Source organism: Perissodus microlepis, chromosome 3 (genome assembly GCF_051167445.1).
Source record: "Perissodus microlepis isolate ML-2025 ecotype Zambia chromosome 3, ASM5116744v1, whole genome shotgun sequence".
NCBI lineage: Eukaryota > Metazoa > Chordata > Actinopteri > Cichliformes > Cichlidae > Perissodus > Perissodus microlepis.
The window spans coordinates 33320370-33334577 of NC_140463.1; the positions used below are offsets into that span (position 1 = coordinate 33320370).

General features: G+C 41.7%; 1 pseudogene; it reads right to left on the reverse strand.

The window, feature by feature from the left end:
• Positions 1 to 12193: 12193 nt before the first annotated feature.
• LOC146391243 (E3 SUMO-protein ligase KIAA1586-like) overlaps positions 12194 to 14208 on the reverse strand; it is a 30561-nt pseudogene continuing 28546 nt past the window's right edge.

Genomic DNA, 14208 nt, shown 5'->3' on the forward strand with positions numbered 1-14208 from the left:
CAAGGGTGTCCAGGCAGAACCGGCCCATTTTCTTTCGCTACTTCATCAGTCTGTTTGTACTCTGTGTGTATCGCAGTTATTCTGCTGCCTCACCAAAAACAAAACCTCACACTGGCCACACTAACAATACAAAAATAGTCTTGAGCAATCGTTCTGAAGGATTTCTCAAAGTCTTTCATAGTTTTTCTTTGGACACTGGCTCCTCTGAACATTTTTCTTTATTCTTCTGTTTACTTCAGATCACGCTTTCCAATTAACCCTGACCTATGAATCACTCATTAAAAAAAGAAACCTAATTTATTGTGTCTACACATATTAGACAACTTTCATTTTAAATTGTATCTTCAGGCACTTTTTTTTTTTTACTGCAGCCTGTTACAAAACACATCAGTCGTTCCAGTTTCTTTAGTTAAATCTGCAAAAAAAAATCCCCCAAATAACACATTTTGACAGAAAGTTTGCATCAACAAGGTGATTCCCAAAGAGCTATTAGCCGAAAGCTTGGAATACCTCAGCACAATGTGCAGTGTCCTCGGAAGAGCTGAGAAGAGGACTAAAGAAAAAGTGGCAGACCCAAAAAACTACAGTGGATGAACAGTATCTGAAATCCATGTCCTTACGAAAGAAACAGCAGACAATCCAGCAAAGACCTGACAGAGGACCTGAGAGATGCATCTGACCCTTAAGTTGATCTACTGTTACTGGTACTACTACTGTTCATTGAAACCCCATCAGAAATGGTCTCAGTGTAAAGGTGGCTGCCAAGAAGTCATTCTTAAGGAAGGAAAAGGGAAACACCCATCAGTAAACACGGCAGAGACTCTGTCATGGTTTAAAGCTGCATTTCAACCAGCGGTGTTGGGGATCTTTTTAAAACTGATGGAATTATGAACACAGAAAAGTACCATCAGCTTTTGATTCACCATGCAAAACCATTTGACTGACAACAGCTTCATTTTTTCAGCATGACAATAATTTTCTGCGTCATGGATTGGCCTTCCCAGAGTCATTATTGAAACAGTGTGGGATCATAACAAAAAGACTACGTAAAGAAATGACTAGACCGCTGCCTCAGAGAGTTCAGCCTGTGCTGAAGACTAAAGGTGGTCAAACCAAATACTGACTTTTAAGCTTGTTGGAATTGTACAAATGCTGTTTTAATGTTTGCATGTTTCAGTAAAACACTGCAGCCGTTTCCCTTTTTTCCAACAGAAGCTAAAAAACTAAGGTGTAGCCAAAGACTTTTGCGCAGCAGTGCAGGAAAAGAATCTGAAATATCCATGTATCCACTCACTGATCTCTTTGCTCCTTATTCCTCTCCTTCTCATTTACTTCCATTACCTACTGAACCTCCTGAACACTCCAGCCTCTACAATCAGCTCATACATCTTCATCAATGGCAGCTGCTACTCTTCTTCAGGGAGGCTACAATAACCAAGCAATGTATTGTTATGGCCAACCAAGGAATGATGATGAACAATGATAGCGCTAAACAATATCTAATCTCCCCAATATCCTTTTTCATTTAGTAAGCTGCCCCTGAGGCCAACTGCTGATTATTGAGCTCCCTACTGCAGCGTTTAGCCCAGAGGCCCACGCACGGCTCGCCTACACCGAGCTTGATTGACCTGATATCTCATGAGGATCCCGGGTGGTTCCCTCATTTACGCCTGTGCTGATTGCCAGGGTGAGAGAGGGGCCAGCGTTTGTTTTATTCGCCTATGAGAGCAGCCATGAGCTGAATCAAGTCAGCTGAAAAATCGTGCGCTCTACAGCTGAACTTCAGACCCACATGCTCAGACGCACAGCTTGCAGCCGCCTGTTGGCTCATGTGATCCGGCATTAGACTGTGCACGTAAGAGATAGGCCGACCCAGAGCGAGGAGTGCAATGACCGGAAGAAAACGGACCCCTCATCACCATCACACCCCTGTCAAATTGTGTTTCCGCTCTTGCTACCACCAGCTTCAAACCTCTGTTTCCATTACATTTTTGTTTTTTTGGCGAAAATTACAAAGATACAAGAAGAATCCAAACAAAAAAACCTAAATAGCACTTGATGATCAAAGAGTTGGAGCAAGAAGACTATGAAAAAATGTAAAAATTAGCTTGTAGTGCAATTAATTTTAACTCCCCAACATTAAAATGTGTCCAGAGTAGTGGTTTATATGCTTAAACTGCAAAGTGAAGTGAGAGGAGAGTAAACACCAACTTAAAGGATAATCACTGAAAGGTTGTTTTATTAAAAAAAGGGAGAAATTTTCACTTAGCAAAATAAATAAATGAGAAATTCATAGCTGTGTTGAGCTTCACTCAAAATTCTTGCACCAGCATGACCTTTTGGCTTGTTTTCATGCGTCTGTTTTGTTCACTGGGACTATGAAGGACGCAGAGCTGTCAGATTTCTGCAGTTACATTTTGAATAGGTGCAAACCGTGCACTCATTAAAGAGACAAACAGAATAATCCAAGGACAAAAGGGAATTATTTACATGTTGGCCTAAGTGAATATTTAATTCCCTTGTTTGTGTATTCTGCTACCCTCAGGACTGCTGAGACAAAACAGGTCAAAACTGAAGAATTTACAAAGCTGCAAAGAGCTGCTGCTTCTTATTAGATGAAATATATTCTTGTACCCGACAGTAAATAAAAGGATTCCTACAGGTAATAATTTGAATGCAAATGAAGCATTTACAAAGACACAGTTTCAGGTCGTCATAACAACCAGCAGTTTAAAGGAAACTTTAGTCCTCTTTCTCTTAAAGTTTCACTTTCCCCCCTTGATATAGATGATACAGATGACATCCCTTTATCATCTATATCAAGGGGAGAAAGTAGCTAAATCACTTATGTGAACAAGATATCTTGTAGATATCTAGGTTTTTTCTTTTTATTTTAACAAACAAGGTTAATATCAGATCCTGAGAGGAGCTGGACACAGCTAAGCTAACACTTTCCCTTCCTTTATGTTAAACTAATCAACTTAGGTCTCAATCAAAAGGGACTAGAGACTGGTTAGCTACCCTCCAGCAAGGGAAAGATGTGCATTCTCCAACTGCTTGGTAGTGGTTTCTGGAGGTTGTAGACTTTTTCCGGGTGTAATGGGTGCCTCCCTGCAATTGTTTTGGTTGCTAACAGATTGCATGGTTCCATTGTTGCTTGGAAGACTCTGACTGATATGCAAACACTCAAAATTTTTTCTCCGAGTTTAAGTGAAACTTGAAAAAGTTTGACATGTTTACTTTCAAAGCAAATTGTCAGTCTCTGGTTTATGCTGTACTTTTCTCAGTTTTACTGCTTAAATTGGTGAGTAGTTTGCAGAAATTTCTTTTTCGTCCATGCACACTACAAGTAAAACAGCAAACAACTGGAAAACACCCGCTAATGATCAAAGAGCATCCATAAATCACTCACGAACCTGCTGCAGAATAAAACCTGTGGTTGCCGGGTGGCCAACGACAGGTCTCTAAGCTTTTGTAACTCAGTTTCAGAACAACTGCCAGAAACTTCCAACAACCACTCGCAGCCCGTTGGAAAATAAACCTTTTGACCAGTGATTACCAGATGTTCGCCATTTGGTCTGTACACATGTGTGACTTTAGGCATAACAGTGATACTGACCCCCCCCCCAGTATTTCTGAAAATGTCAATATCATTGTTTGCATATTGCTGACATGCTTTATAATGTCAAGAATATGCATTTTGTAATTTCAGCACTGGTATGCTGTAGTATAACACAAGGTGTATCCTGTTACCAAAACTAGAATCTCAATCGATTGAGGGGACAATGAACACCATGTTATCAATCCATCGAATGGTTGATGTCGATAGTGATCATGTCCTTGATGTTGCCAGATTGGCGAGCCACATGACATGAGGGAGAAGACCATTAATATGATAATCGCCTATGATCAACCCTATGACAAAAGTGGGAAAGAAGAAAAGTCTTTATAGAGGAAGAAACCCCCAGCAGAACCAGGCTCAAGGAGAAGCAGCAATCTATTAAAGTAGTTATGGGTTGGTGAGAAACAGAAGAGAGACAAAACACAAACTAAAGGAGTGAGAAAACAAGCGTTAATGTTGGTGTGTAGCCACATGGCTTCAGTCTTAGCACCAAAACTACTTGTTAGGGTTTAGGTTAAAAAAAAAAAACATGAAGTAATTGTAAAACTTTGCTTGGCGACTGGGATGAAGACTTCCTGAGAGTTTTTACATAACCACTGAGAAAACAAAACAATTTACTCTTTAAGCATGAGTAGATATAGAAGGGCACCTACTGGTGGCATCTGCGAGAGAGCTATTCAGCCGAATGACAACATCCCAAGCAGGTTCAAGCAGTAAAGGTATAGAAATGTCTTCAACAGCCTTAAGGCTTTATCTCAGCAGGAAGTGATGTGGTGACCAGAACCCATAGACAGCCAATGACATTCAGCAACTTCAAGCGATGACGGGGGGAAGAAAACACTAGCAGTCAAGTGGGCCGGGCCAGAAATAAACTTTTTTCAACTTCACGGTGAGCAATATAAGTGATGGTGGACTTCAAGTCTACTTGCAGTCCACCGTCTGGGGAGCAAGTGTAGTTGGTGCATTGTAATGTAAATTCTCTGTGGATAAGTCCGTGAAGTCACAAAAACAGGCAGGCGTGCAGACATCCACATGGACCCTCTTGCTTACTGTCTGACGACGAAATTTATATGATGGGGATCCTAGCAAACTGTAGTAGGCTCTAGCGGACTCATGGAGACAGGAAATATAATCCTTACGTGACTACTTGAGGCTACCTAAGCACCTGAAACCTAAAATGTCTGCTAGGGGCTAACCATCAGTTGCAAAGTAATGTGCAACAAGCAAACAGCTTCCTGTGTGGACACTTTAAAAAAGGCTTCTGCATTAGCTTCATGACATTTGGGTCACTTGCTCTACGAAGTGAGCTTTGTACAGAAGATCAGGGTCTATACTTCCATCAGAGCCCTCCCAGGGACTTGTGAGTCTAATCGCACCAGAAAATTGTGCTAGAATCGATTAGCCACTAGTGACGCCACTCTGTTCTTGGGTCAAAAGGTTGTCGAGCTGGCTGTGGCCAATAAGGAGCCCAAGAACAAAAGACAGTTGGTCAGATGGGGAAAAAAAAGTAATGGTAACAAATTTCAAAAATTCAACAAAATGTAACATTTAAGAGGTTCTGAATGTCTTTCGGGACTCGGGAGCTGCTGAGTGCGGAAGCTCGATATATGGAGAAGAAAGAAAAGGAGGCTTGGGTGTTTTGTGTGCTCTAATTGGCTCCTCAGGCTTTCACCTTCACAGGCCATTGAGTCTGAGCAGACACAGAGTACAGTGGTGTGGATGGCTGAGGCCAAAAGGTGATTCGGTACTCTGTATGCTCTGTGCCTTTGTGTCTGCTCATATCTGCGAAGATGTGTGTGTGTCTGAGTGTGAAAAGAACAGTGATTTTATTTTATTTAACTACACTTGTTGCCTGTTGTGCAAAACAGTGTGTATGAAAGCAGAAGAAAATAATGGAAGCCAGAAGGAAAGAGGAAAACACGGTAATTTGCTGGCTGCTTTACTAATTGAGCTACCACAGCACTTCTCAAGAGGCTGGTCGGCTAGGAGATTGGATAGATTGATACGGATACACACACACGCACACGCACACACATGCACACAGATGAAGAAAAGAGAAGCCCAGCTATGCGCACACAGATAGGAAATGCCTCAGACAAGCTTTCATCTATTGTTTTCTTGGCAAAATTCGATTAAGTTCTGCACAGACAAAACAGAAAAGATGGTGGCCAAGCTCTTAAAAGCTTTGAGGAAGCCACCACTGCCTCTCAAAGTATTGTTTCATTAGTCCACAAGGATGCATCTCAATGAGATTTCATTCACTGCCAGAGAGACGCTTGTTTCACAAGTTTGACAGGTTTATGTTTTTTTGTCAAAAAGAGGCCGCTTTTGCTCGACACCCCAGCATCAAAGGACCTTGAGGCAAATAATGACTTTAAAAAGGTTACACCGTGCACTCCACAGCATTCTTCCTATCTTCAGTCTGAACACTGCACAAGAATTAGTCAAATATTAAAACGACTAAAAAGGGAGGACGAGAGACACAGGGAGAGCAAGGGAGACCGTGAGCTTACGCGAGCTAATAAATCTCCATATTGTTGTTATTAATCCTGTGTCAAACAGGAAACTTCCAGCATCAACCAGAGAGCCAAACAGGCGCTTTCCATTCCAGCTTTGCATCTCAATGTGGACAATCCTCAGCTACACAGGCGGCGCCCCTCAGATTAGCACATCATTTAGGATTTTTAATGACACCCTAAGGCGCTACAATAATTTTGATGATGAGGCACAGACTTTATGTCCTTCCATACAGAGCCTGTCCCCATAAAATAAATGATGTTTAAATGCTGCGAAAGTAGGTTTGCTTTACACTTACAGTGCAGTCTGTACACCTATAATTGATATACAATACATATAAGCAGAGAAGCCCAGATTTCCCTCTCCTCGCCCACCTCCTCCAGCTCATTAAGGTTCAGTTCAGTCCTGGGTTCACTCCTGGGCCTCCCCTCAGTAGGACATGCCCAGAACTCCTCACTCAGGGGTAATGTTCCCTCTAAACTGCGCGCGTGCACAATTGCGCACTGCTGGCACGGTCTCTGCGCACAGAAAATCTGCGTTGCACACACACACACAAAAAAAAATCTAACCTGAATTGAAATTAAAATTAAAACTTTAACAATTCAGTTTTGCAGTGTTAGTCAGTAAGTGACTGGCTGTTCCCGTATGGGATTAGAACGATGCCACCTTATCCCATAGTCCAGCCAATGATGCGATTCACATTCGTAGCTAATCAACATCGTTGGCTGATGTGGAGTGAAGCCACGTTAATAACAACGTCTACAATCATTGGAGATGTGAGCAGGACAGACGGAACAATTGAGTGTGTGGACTTTATACCAGTTTTTAAATTGTGTTGATAGGTCACGTAAAACCAGAGTTATGATAAAAATATGCAATGTTTGGTTTTCTTCCTGAATACTATCGTTGTTTATATTTACTGCCCGAAGAAACGGTAAAAACGGCGTTTTATAAGGAAAACGCTCGAAAGCGCTCTCCTGTGAGAAAAGCCAAAACCAAAAAAACCCACCCTTTCCTATTGGTCGAAAAATGTACCATGTCAACCAATCAAAAAATGATATGGCAACAGTTGTTTAGGAAGGGGGGAAGTTTTAGGAGTGTTTTGAGATGTGAGAGATTTGCGACGTTTAGCGCAAATCTTGTGTAGTTAGTGTGCAGTGTAGTCAATAGTTTTGTTGTGCGTGTCAGAACAATGAGGCGACTACTGAATGTTACAGGTGTTACAGGAGTGATACATCTCCTGCTGTCAGGCCTGCAGGTATCAGGCTGTTGTTCTCCTTTATCTCATAGTGGACAGAAATTATTTTTTGGAGTGGCACAAATAATTTGTGTGGCATCAAATTTGATGCAGAACAGCTGATTGTTCTGGAAATAGTTTGAAATCTTTATTTAAAAAACGCCTTGGCTGCATTTTTAGGTGAAACAGCTGCAAAAAACTTTGTTGTTTGTAAAACTCAGTTACTTTTTTGAAGAAGTAACTATATAATTAATTGTCCAACATTGGTCATTATATTCTGTATTTTGCAGACAGAGAGTTACAGGACTCTCTCCCAGACCACAGACTCATAATACAAGTCAGAGCTTTATAAAAAGAAAAAGAAAAAAAAAAGAAAGTTGTGTTTTCAAAATTGGACTTTAAGTTATTTTTATTTCCAAACAGTGTTAAGATACTACACAAGATTTTTTTTTTTTAATTTTCATTGTAAGTGGGCTAAACCAGCGGTCCCCAACCTTTTTTGCGCCACGGACCGGTTTATGCCCGACATTATTTTCACGGACCGGCCTTTAAGGTGTCCCGGATAAATACAACAAAATAAAACTAGTACCGGTACCGAAAAAAAGAAGATTTATTCATAACACACGTGAAAAGACCCAGGAAAACCGAGTTAACGATAAAAACGATAACAAAATGACGCTGAAAACCGATAAAAACCCTGAAAACCATACATTTCACACCTGAGCCTCAACTCTCGCGGCCCGGTACCAAATGACTCACGGACCGGTACCGGTCCGAGGCCCGGGGGTTGGGGACCGCTGGGCTAAAGCAGTTAATTAAAAGTAGTCTAACATAAATGTAAATGCTGTTATTTGATTATTTTAATAAACCATGTAACTTGGATGGATTTGATGCTGGCGTGACCACAGTGCACACGTCTGCTGTTGCTCACAGTGGTCCAAGGGACCGCTCAGGGAGTTTGTGTGTTCACTCAGACACATGAAAAATTAGAGGGAACATTGCTCAGGAGGCATCCTCAGTCCTAGTCAGATGTCCTAATCAACTCAGCTGGCTCCTTTTGATATGGAGGAATAGGGGCTCTACTCTGAGCCCCGTCCAAATGACTGACATTCTCACCACATCACTGAGAGCCTAGCCGGCCTGTATTGTCATTCCTTCAGTCACCACCCATAGGTTAGAGTAAAAATGTAGATTGACCTGTAACATTGGACCTCTTAGTACCAACTCATAAACACCACAGCCTACCTGAGTATTGTTGCTGACCATGTCCATCCTTTTATCTTCTGATGGCTACTTCCAGCCGGATCACACTTCATGTCACAAAGCTCAAATCAAACGTCTTGAACATGACAATGAGTTCACTTTACTCAAATGACCTCCACAGTCACCAGATCTTAATCCGAAAGGGCTCCTTTGGGATGTAGAGGAACGGGAGGATGTGCAGCTGACAAATCTGCAGCAGCTGTGTGATGAATGTTTCCAGGACCTTGTTGAATCTGCGACACAAAAAATATCTCTAAAGGCAAAAATGCACTCCATCCCAGCACTAGCATGTGTACCTAATGAAGTGTCCAGTGCACATATATTTATATAATACTCTAAAGGTGAGTTTATTTTATTAAGAAATGTTAAACTGGCAAAAGCTCAGCTGTATCAGCTGTAAATAAATAATAAAAAAAGCATCAACACAACATTTTGTTTCACATTGTTTAGTTAATTCAGCTTTTAGCCACTAGCATGAATACAAGACAATAATAACCACAGAGGATGCAAAGGCCCAGTCAGAACCTCACATACATTTGTGGAGCTTAATCTCTGACTTTATTCAACAAATTGCTTGGCCAGTGTATTCTCATATGAGCAGATTAACAAACAGTCAATGAGGCATTGTGCTATTAGCCACGACAATGTGCTGCGTGTTGCATGATTGCAGAACATTAAGTTGGCTGGAAAACCCTCCAAGAAGTAATTAAGAAAACTGCTGGGCAGCAATTCATTTCAGAATTAGTCGAATTGAAACTGAGCTCGTCAGACATTCAATAACAGTGAAAACATAACTGTCTGAATTGACCTTCATTGTAGCATCCCCACACGATTATCCAGCTTCGTGCAGTAAATGCCTATTTAACACCATTTTGATGATGCTGGAAGAGTGCAGCAGGCTGAAGAGACAAAGAGAGGAAAAACAAGCACAGCTACATTTATACCATTATCAAAAAAAAAAATGAAACAATGAAACATTATTACCTTACCCCAATGGATTGTGAATGACATTTTCACTGTGTGAGCGTCATTTGGGGAAAATTACACTTAACTAAGCCCACGGGGCCTTCTCAGACTCTATTTGTGATGACAGTCGGGCCTCAAGGCTCACAGTAGAAGTATTTCCACCAGAGAATGTGAGCAAACAGGCATATTAAAAAGCCAGGCCAGCACAAGGTGATGGATTCATCCCAAAATATATTGTTGCGTTCATTAGATTTTTTAATCAGATCAATACTCTAAATAATTCCTTTCATTATCCAGGAAAATACTATGAATTAATAATATAACTGCGGTAAAACATATAGAAAACAACATTATCGCTCATCGGAGCCCTTTTCAACCTGTTTTTTGCCCTAACATAAAAGTATGGATATCCCAACAGTCCATGTATGTCTTGTACCATGCATGCCTTTGGATCACTACGGGGGGGGGGGGGCTCTGTTTGAATTCACAAACAGACATAATTAGCTACCTCGCAGTGCCTTGTTCCCTCTCTGAACTGTGTGTTTTCTCCAGCAGCACAAACAAGGACCATGTAATCACAGTGTGCTGATGCCATCATGGCTGCACTGCGTCGCGAGGAAGAGCTTTTAAGCAATTAACATGTGTAAACAAGTCAGACTGGCACGTGTCAAAGGCGGCACCCTGCAGTGCGCCGGATGATTTTTAGAGGCACCTCATACAAAGCGCTTGATTTTTCTTGTAAATCGCGTGTGTTTTCAATCGAGGAATCCTTTTGTTAGAGTTTGTATGCTCCGTAATAACCATTTCGGCAGTTATTAGGTGACATATTATATTTCACAGCTGGATTACCAAGTGAAGAGAAACTATTTCCATGATAAAGCGGTGTCGATATCAGTTTGAGCTCAAAATTTTTAAAGCTTTACTTTAATTGATGTGAGCAGATTGGGATAAAAGTGTCATTTAGCTGCTCCGCTGACGGTAAGCAACTCCAAGGGAGGTGTGACAGCAGCCGCTGTGATTTTCTCAGATGTGGAGACACGTTCTGGTTACAGATTTGATGGGATTTATCAAACAATTGCTTTATTAGTTACTAAACGTGGACGAGTGACAGAGAGTTGAACAATAGATGAGACAGCTTCCAGCTTAAAGTACTATAATCACACCTCAGAGCGATCGAGCCTAAACCTCGTAAAACCACTAGCTAAGCTTACTCATCGCACATCATGTTCTGTCTATTAGACGCTTGTTTCTCTTATCCTCTTAATTGTTTCCCCTGATGCAGCTTTTCATCATTTTTCCATCGCCACATGTTAGATATGGGCTACAGATTTCCTATTAAAACTGTATCAGTCACCATCCCAGTGAGGAGAAGTTTGTCAAGATCGCTGATGTAACAAACCTCTGGGAGCCATTAGGGGCCAGTGTTCGAAATCAAAATGATTAAAGGATGCTGTGTTGGACACATAAAAGGGAGTACAAGCAAATGGGAGAGAATAAGAAAGAACAAGAGATCTTCTCCTCTTGTCCTGCTCGCCAACATGTTGCCTTCCCGGTGGCCATCATTTTTGCAGCAGCTGTTTATATTTGTCTTTGAAGCCTCACCGGCAGCGAACTGCTGATTGATTCATTACAGTCATCAAAGTGCTGCCGCTAAAGGGTGTGAAAATTTCTCCATCAAATAGCATGTGTCTACTTTGTGATATTTGGGAAGGCTGTTTTTGCTTTAATTCGATTGCTGAAGTAGAGGTTCCAGACATAAACTCTCTATATGGACAAAGGTGTCAGGCACACCTCTTCAGGTCTTTCTTAGTCCCATTCCCACAGGTACAGTAGATGGCAATAAGTATTCAATCGCCCATCTAAATCATTACATTCAGGTGTTCCAATCACTTCCATGGCCACAGGTGTTTAAAATCAAGCACCTAGGTATGCAGACTGGTTTTTAGAAACATTTGGGAAAGATTGGGTTGTAAAGAGCCCATTGAATTTGGGCTTGGTGCTGTACAGGATGCCACCACTGCAACAAGTCAGTTTGTGAAATTTCTTTCTTGCTAGATATTCTACATGTTAGCAACCCTCATCTGAGAAGCTTCTTCAGTTGTAAGAGCAACTGGTGGAGAGTCCCAGATTTTAAGCCCTATGTGAGTGTCCCCAATCAGGGTTATGGACCCCCTATTGATTCCCCTATTGGTGTGGGTCACAATTAGCCAAGGTTTTTCAGGTGAACCCACTGTGAAACCTGGCCCCACCCCAACATGTGATTTACTGAGGTCAACTGGCCCAAGGTGTGAGTGGGCGTTAAGGTGTCTGGGAAGGGATCTCAAAACTGGATTACAGATGGCAGACAGTTGGTGTCGTAAACCACCGCCTCTGTTCAAAGATGGGTGTTCACAGTGGAGATAGATGGCCTCTTTCAAACCATCTGTCCTCTCTGTCCAAAATGTGAACATTGGCATCCTCCAAAGAGTGACCTTTGTCCTTTAGATGCAGATGGACTGCAGAGTCCTGTCCTGTTGAGGTGGCTCTTCATCTCATGGGTTTCCCTGTCCAAGAAGCTCTTGTCAATATCATTTGTAGGTGGCCCGGTACTTCTGTTATACAGGGTATCTTATCAGATTAATTTGGTGAGCTGGTGCGCTTTGTCTCAAGATGTTCTTCTCTTAAACCTAATGGTCCACATGGTACACAAATTACAGCCAGTGCTTTAAGTGGCCCAAAAGAGGTGCCGGTACTCTATTTTTTTTCCGCCTCCCCTGAGGTAACAACAACTATATTGAATGGGTTTTATATACAACAGTCAACAGACAACCTTATACAAAATAATAAATCATTTTATTAGTTTGTGGATTTGCTTGAGCTAGAAAGAGCTACTGAACATAAATAAAATGTGCAAAAAGGTATTGAAATTTTTTTTTAACAAAATGTACATAAAATAAATTATAAACTAATTTGTATTTTGCTCTCTCTTGAGTCACTGCTGCTATCAGCAGCAGCACTTGTAAAGTTTTTTTTTTTACACAAAATGTATATAAAATAAATTATAAAATAATTTGTATTTTGCTCTCTCTCTTGAGTCCCTGCTGGTATCAGCAGCAGCACTTGTAAAGTGTACCTGCAGAGCTTGGTAGTTCTCCCATACTGCTTTCACTGTTCTCTCACTTGAAGCAACCCAACGCACTGATAAAACACGGCCTATCACAAGGAGACGTTGTCCAACATTGTGAGCACTCTCGGTTAACTCCCTTTGGTTTTTTGGTGATGCATGGTAGAGGGAGTAAAGCTGATCTAAGAATATTTTAAAGTGGTTGATTCCTCCTACCTCCTTCAAAACATCACAAACTGCCAGTTCCAGTCTGTGATTGGAACAATGCCAGACAAACAGGTAAGGGAATTTGGAACAAAGCTGCGCAGCAACTCCTGCTTTCCTCCCAAGCATCACTGAGGCTCCATCACAAGCAAATGCCAACAAATATTCCTGTAGGTAGTGAGGGTCAAAGCCATTATTATGAAGACATCCTAACAGTGCTTCAGTGATGTCCTTTGCTGTGGTCCCCTGCAGCTCAATCAGTTCAAAAAATATTGTGTCTGGATTTTCACTGGAAATAGCTGACCGCAGGCACACGACAAGCACAGACTTTCCACTTATTGTAGTGGATTCATCAATGAGCACACACAATTTTCTTTCATTCATCACTATGTCATTGACTACCTTCTTTTTCATTTCAGCTGCAATGTGATCCAGTATATTTGCACGAGTTATTAGAGTGCAAAACTCTGCCCATCTTGACACCATTTAAGACTTGCAACTGGACATCTATTGGCATGTCTGTAAAGGGACGCCCATGCTTGCCAATCTTATAAGCTGTTCTAAACACATTGCAAGTTGAAGCGTAGTCAGCCTTTCTCATATCTTCAATGTGTTTTTGCATTGTATTTTGTGTTGCCTTCTCTTTTATTTCAACTGCTTTCTTGTGATAAATTGAGTCTCTGCTCTTTTATTTTCTTTCGTAGTGAGTTTTGTTGTGCAGCCTTGTCCCTTCCAAAAGACGAGATTAAGCACCCACTCCACTCCTGCGACACTCTCTGCCCTTGCTGCATGTCCACGCGAGCACAAACTTGACTACACACACTACAACCCAACTTTTGATTTCTGCTGATCAGCCACTTGTAATTTGTGGAGAAATACCGGACTTGTGCTTGGGACCAACATTCTGGCCACTCATGCTCGCTAACGCGGCTGTTGTCATCGGTAGAAATGGTGTCATTCTCGTCCTCGTCGTCGCAAAAAGTGCCGTCGTCCGCGGCTGCGGCACTAGTGCAGCTTTCATTAGCTTGCGTCTGACCTGCAGCGATATCATTCTGGCTTGGTGGGGTGTCAGCCAGCGAGTCCTCTGATTCTGACCTTGTTCTTTTACTACTCAGAGTCTGAAGCCAGGAGAGCATATTAAGTGTTCATTGTTTTTGTATTTTAACCGAGCAGCTGTTTGCGCGTTTTACACACCCTCTCCGGACCACGTTGAGTTGTTGACGTGACAGCGGCAAAAGCGACGCATGCGCTTTTCACTTGTAAAACACATTGGTGTATGGGTAATGTAGTCTCTGC